Source organism: Triticum urartu, unplaced genomic scaffold, assembly GCF_003073215.2.
Source record: "Triticum urartu cultivar G1812 unplaced genomic scaffold, Tu2.1 TuUngrouped_contig_10459, whole genome shotgun sequence".
Classification (NCBI taxonomy): domain Eukaryota; kingdom Viridiplantae; phylum Streptophyta; class Magnoliopsida; order Poales; family Poaceae; genus Triticum; species Triticum urartu.
This window is the reverse complement of record NW_024111328.1, coordinates 5461-12347: the sequence shown is the minus strand read 5'-3', so window position 1 is coordinate 12347 and position 6887 is coordinate 5461. Positions and strand designations below refer to the sequence as shown.

Below are 6887 nucleotides of genomic sequence, written 5' to 3'. Positions count from 1 at the left end.
GAGCCGCCGGCGCCGGCCGACCATCTGCGGGAGCTGCCGCGCCGGGCTGCTGCTGCCAAGATGGGGGCCAAGGTGCCGTGGTCGGCCTCCTCTGGTATGAGTAAAGAAGAACAGAGGAAATGCGTTGAACTGGGGAACAGTGAGCTCGTCGATGCAACTTAGTGTCAGTCCAACAGCGGTGTCAAATTGTAAATTAGCCATAGGGGCAATTGTGTCTTTTCGCATGGAGAAAAAAGGGATACAAAATAAAAAATGATTACAGTAATTGAAAAGGGCAAATCATCAAAAGAAAAATGAAAAGTGGGGCAAATGATCTAATCCTATGTAAAATGGGGTAAATCATCTAATGCCCAAGTAAAGTGGGGCAAAAGATCCAATCTCCCCACATTTCTCATGACTCCGTGAGTAACTGTTCTTTCTTTTCACCTTTGACGAACATCTCATTCTGGTGTGCTCCCTTGTGGATCGGTAGGAAGCTGCTACACATTTTTTTTGGGGTCTGAATACGATACGAGTACTCTAAAATTCCCCTGTTGAGGATCGTTGATTCTCGTACAGCGAAACTTGCCTTACTACTAGGTGGTTAGGTGTGATTAATTAGCACCATTTGTAGAACTCGCGAAGTTATATCTTCAGTTATGAACTTTCATTTGCTCATGAAATTCAGTTACCATCCGTCTATGCAAATCTACACAAGAAAGTCATAAACCTTATGTATCTTTGCAAGCATTTACCTGTAAGATGTTGCTTATATCTGGATTTACTTATGTGTGTTGAATTAGTAAGGTGGTATGACATGAGGACTCAGGCTTAGTCAACATTCCTGCAGGTTTATGCCATTTTTCTTTCCTGAAATACCTTTTCACTTTCCTGTGATAATAATTAATATCAACAAAATAGTTGTTATAATAGAGCCCTTGCAGTAGTAAAAACTGGCATGTAGGTTATTTTTATGAGATTTTGCACTGAAAAGTTGGCACTGTGTCTTACCCTCATAAGTGTCTTTGATTAATATGAGGTGAGGATGAAATGTTCTGTCAGATGTGAATTGCTGCTGTCTGGCAGGCAGATCCACATGTCTTGGAGATTCAATTCAATTGCTTCAGTACTACTAGAGTGCTACTAGCTACTGTTGCCTTCGCTGTCTGCTATCTACGGGTAGATGATTCGGACTTAATTTCGGTGCTGTGTAGGTCATGCGGTTCCGGTTGCTTTTACTTGACCAACCTTGCTGCCTACCTAATCTGCAACTTTTACGGTGCCATGACAAGAAATATACACATGTTCCTTTCAACCACGACAAACTTCATTTATTTATACTGTGTAATGCTGAGTTTCCTTGTGAATTCTGTGTCCTGATCTGGTTTGGGTTGGTCGAATCGCAGATTGGCAAGGCCGATGGTGAGAAGTGGAAGTACCTGAGTGATGATGTACCGTGGAATATGCCCAGCCACGTGGAAGCAACAACTCTATTTCAAGGCCTCCCTCTACATCTCCCTGTTCCGATTTCCTTGGCTTAGTCCCTGATTTCTGCTGCTCCAAAACTAAATTTTATTGTTTGCCAATTAAGTTGCTTGCTTGATGCCCCAAAAATTCAGTGCAATTTTGTTTACCAATTGGTTTGGTTGGATTTCTCCCAAGTTAACTGCTGTTGTTACAAAATAGATGGTTGTTGTCCAATTGGTTCAGTAGAACAAAGGTAGATGTCTGACATGTGTTGTTTGCTGATAATTAACAAAGTTGGGGCGTTGTATTGAGGTTAACCTGCGAAGAATACTTGCTTATGATCCGACTGGACTTCTTTGATATGTCCAACTGAACTACATATGTCAATTATATGTTGTTGTATTATGCTTATGCTACTTGTATCACCAGTTGTTGGCTTCGGTAGCTTGCTGAATATGCTTTAGTTATATATAGAAATGACGTGCCTTCTATGCTTAAATGATTGTTTGGCTCTATATAATTGTAGACATGAATATCTTGACTTCCCAAACAAGTATAGGACTGTACCTATGCATACAGATTATCCTAACAAAACTGAAAATAAAAATTGAAGCATGAAATAAGCAATAAGTGGCTGATTTTTATTTGCATGTTAAGCGGAAAGTTGTAGCTAAGGCTTGTATATTACGAAATATTGTCACACCTCTAAACTTCTACTGTTGTTAGGGACATCGTAGTGTGATCTTCATGATTTTTCGCTTGAAGATGTACTGATTCATTAGTCAAGCAGAGACCAAAGTCATCTTTTGCTACTGTTAACTCTATGGATGTGTATTTACCTGCAACTTCTGCGAGCTCTAACTTGGTTATATAGCAGTTCAATTTAGTCAATCTGTTGGAACTAGTTTGTCTATTACTTGTATCCGATTTCATATCCTGCCATATGCCATTGTCGACTTTCTTAGGTACATAATTGTTTATACCTTTCTTAGGTACAAAAGAACCTGGGCTGAAAAGCTATTCAGAAGTATTATAAGAAGGCCTCGACTCAAATAGAAAATAGAAACAAAAAGGAAATAAACTATGTGGAAGGTAAAAGCCCATTATAGAAAAGGCCCAAAAACATCAAGCAAAAAATATATCCTAAAAGGCTGAATTAATGGGCTCGGCCCATGTAAAACACCGAATCAGATCGGGCTCAATCTTGTCAGTGACCTTTTCAATTGGTCGCAATTTTGCCACGTCGGATCCGACGTGGCCTGGGCCGACAACCAATGACCAAAACAGAAGGTCATGGGTTCAATGACCTTCTGAGAGAAGGTCATTAATTTCAATTTACGACCGTCAGCTTTTGACCTTTTGTTTTTTGTCACAAAAAGGTCACAAATGAAAAACTATTACCTTTTAGAGGCCAATAGTGAGGGTCACAAGTTGACATGTTTTTTGTAGTGGCGCAACTCATGTATACTGAGATAATAGAGAAGAAAGATATGGAAGCAAAGCACATCCAGACAGCAGTGAAGGTCAGATGAAATTATGTCATTCCTTATGGGAAGGCTTGGAGGGCTAAGCAGAAGACTATGGAGGAAAGGTTTGGGACGTTCTTTGACTCATATGATAATGTTGTCCGTCTCCTTGGCATACTGAAGGAGAGAAATCCCGACACTTATGTGAAGGTACAACACATGAGGTTGCTGAGTATACCAGATTTCAAGGTGTTGAAACGAGTGTTCTTCTCTTTCGCTATTTGCATCGAGGCTTTCCGGCATTGTCCTCCTGTTATGTTTGTGGATGGTACACTCCTAACCGGCCAGTATAGAGGGCAAATTCTGACTGCTATTGGTGTGGATGGGAACAATCAAATCATCCCACTTGCCATGGAATACATCTTATTGTAGCCGTGTCATGGAATACATGGCAAAGAAGATAGAGAAAACAAAGAAGCACACTGTCAGACTCATAGGGAATCAAGAAAGGAGGTATGAGGTTCAGCTTCCTACCGATGGTTTTGGTTCTAGACATGAGGTAAAAATTGGAACGGAATTTTATCCAACATGTGAGTGTACATGCAACAAACCAAAGTTGTTGCACCTATCTTGCTCTCATGTGTTGGCTGCATGTGGCCAGATTGAGTTGGATGCTATCTCCTTCATGTCCCCATACTATTTAAAAGAGGCAGTTCTCAACACATGGATAGGTGAGATGACAGGGTTTAGAGTCGTCGGCAATTTCAACAAGGTAAACGACGGTGAGAGAGTATACATCCCGCATCCAGACCTTCGGCGAACAAGTAGGGGCAGACGAAAGGCCCGTCGCATCTGAAACGATATGGACCAATCTGAAGCTGGTGGAGCAACCAGACAATGTTTGTTATGCGCGGCTTATGGGCATAGGATGAAATATTGTCCCGACCTGAACAAAGATGGTGTTTCCACATCGACGGCTGCGACAACAGGAGCAAGAGGCGGACGTGGTCGTGGCAGTCGAGGCCAAAGGGGCGGACGAGGACGAAATAACTCACAAGCTATATAATGTGTCAGGACTATGTTTTAATTTGTAATATGTCAGGACTATGTTTTAATTTGTAATATGTCAGGACTATGTTTTAATTTGTAATATGTTAGGACTATGTTTTAATTTGTAATATGTTAGGACTATGTTTTAATTTGTAATATGTCAGGACTATGTTTAATTTGTAATATGTCAGGACTATGTTTAATTTTTTTGATGTCCATTATTGTTGCAGCTCTGGTCATACGAGAGATTCCCTATTGGATGATCCTATGTCTACGTTGATAAACCTTTTGGTTTGGAGGACTTAGCTAGGGCTTATGTGCCTGCTATCGGCGACTTGCCTACTATGGGATCTGTTTGGGCACGACGAGAGGTACTTTTATATTAAGTAACAATTAATTCCATTATTTCTTGCCATTCAATAGTATTACTAATGCTTATTTGTTGTCATGCACAGAGACAATTTGCACATAGCCAGGTTAGGGGATGCTACCCGTCCTTCACGGGGCAGTTTGATAGTTTGCATGAGGATCAAGTTATCTGGGAGCCATACTCGCCTCAGGCTATATCATCGAGGTGCCCAGTTGGGATTTTTGGATTGTGCACTAGAGATCAGTACTATTGGATGACCAAAGCCAAGTTGGTGTTCAATGTGACGGTTGAGGAGATGGCTCTTCATAGGGTGATGAGACAGTTCGGTCTATATCAAGAGCCTGATATTCCAGATATTCCACACTTGCCAGAACACGTGCAGAAGTAAGTACTAATACTATTTTAGTTGTCAGCTCTGCATTCAGAATATACCTAATCATGTATCGCGCATGTCAATCTCAGATACAGTCGCCTAGGAGGAAACAAGTCCATGGCTTATTGGCTTAATAGCATTACCCCTTATTGGCTTATTGGCTTAATAGCATTACCCCTTACGTTAACGAATGGACTACCGCGCCGACAAATATCTGGGGTGAGGTTCGGCCCTTTAACTGGGAAATGTTCGGGTTGTATCTGCAGCGTTACCGGCATACAACGAGGATCTATTGGTTCCATCAGCTGCTCCTGATCAGACTGAAGCCCCCTCTCACTAGCGATATGTACCCAACTATCTCTGTTGTGGGAACCAGACACCACGCGGTACGTGCCTTGGTTCTCATATGTTAAGTATTTTGTTAACCTAGACATATTCGCTTGGTTATCTATGCGTGGTGTCTGGTTCATACAACGAGGATATAATTGGTTAACTCTTCGTGTATAGGGTGACTTGACAGTACATGCGCGAGAGGAGGTTTCAGCCTTAATGTAGCGCTTTCAAAGGGGATAAACTATCCCACCACGATAGGGCGTCTCATGGTTGAGGCGTCTTGATGACAAGCTACGCGGGATTTATGCAACTGTTACGTGTAGACGGTCTTCAGATGTTGCACGTCCTCCTCCAGCACATCGTCCACCACGTTCCTCTGTACAACATTCAGAACCACGACCCTCTGTGCACCATTCAGAACCACGACCCTATGTGCATCATGCAGAACCTCATCCTTCACAGCAAGGGAGCTCTTCCTGGCATCAACCACCTCCTTCACAGCCAGGGAGCTCTTCCTGGCATCAACCACCTCCTTCACAGCTAGGGAGCGCTTACTGGCATTAGCAGATGGAACTAGGTGACACTACTCACTACATTCTTTTCAACATTGTAGTAATCGTTCCTGCATTCTCAGCAATCACTGATGCTTAGTGGTGGTGCTTCGTTCATGCATTTCTATCAATTTTACATGTTTTACTTTACTGCAGGTGGCAACCAGTCGCAACCGTTCATGCATTCAGTGCAGTCACCGATGCTTAGTGGTGGTGCTTCGTACTTTGAGGGCGACGACGAGGATGATGACCAAGCTGCAAACATTTCTGACTTCTTGCTGACAGTGTTTCACACTCCACCACCACCACCGACGCAAGAGACACAGACCGTGACAGACGAGGTTAACTATGGTTGTGGTTACCGCGAGCCTCGTCCACCACCTTAGCGCTTATCGCCTTCCGGTCCTCGCCCGAGGAAGACCCAGACTCGTCGTCGTCCTCCACAGTGATATGCTTATCTATCTATGTATGAGTCATTATCTATGTTAGTTTCAGACAATTCGCAGCTGTGAGTCAGTATTTATGTATGAGACATGCTTCATGTATGTGTTACTATCACACTTGCTTCTATCTGATCAGGAGAAATATATTGTTTTATGTATGCGAGAGACATATTACTATTAATCCGCATTCTTATTCCAGTTGCATTTCCAAAGAGACTACAACCGATAATTAAGATACAAGTACATCTGAATTAAATGGTGCGACTGAACTTAATAAATACATCTTACATACTACAAAATGAAATTCAGATAGAACACAATGCCCTACAATAATACAGTACAAACTAATAATGCAAGTACATCTGAATGAAACGGTAGAACTGGAATACAACTTACATACTACATGAAGTCATCATCGTCATCCTCCGTTGATGCGGCCCTCTTGCCCTTCGACGATGCGGTCCTCTTGCCCTCCGTCTATGATGAACTCTTGCCCTTCGAGGATGCAGAACTCTTACCCTTTGACGATGCAGAACCCGGAAGCGGCGGCATAAAGATATCATCTTCGTCCTCGCTCTCCTCAGTCCATAAAATGGATGCTTTGCAGCAGTCCTTCTAAAAGTTTCACTCTTCGGCTTCACTACCTTCTTCCACCTTTCATGCAACCTAAGAAGTTATTTACGTACCTCCTCATAGGTCCTTTCAGGCCACCCAGATCTACATAATTCGTGAGCCAACTCATTCATTATGGTGTCACTACCGGTGAGTTCGTCCCATGGAACTATCCTATTGTCCATCCTGAAATCGGCAGCTAGACTCAGAAGAGTCCTGCTCATCCCAGGGTGAAAACTATGA

The 6887-nt window shown here is 42.5% G+C and overlaps 1 long non-coding RNA gene across 1 annotated transcript; it reads left to right on the top strand.

Moving 5' to 3' along the window:
• Positions 1-407: 407 nt before the first annotated feature.
• LOC125526553 lies at positions 408-5076 on the top strand. Its single transcript, XR_007291771.1, has 3 exons — positions 408-4333; positions 4418-4716; positions 4795-5076. It is a non-coding gene; the product is annotated as an uncharacterized LOC125526553 (long non-coding RNA).
• The last annotated feature ends 1811 nt before the right edge of the window (positions 5077-6887 follow it).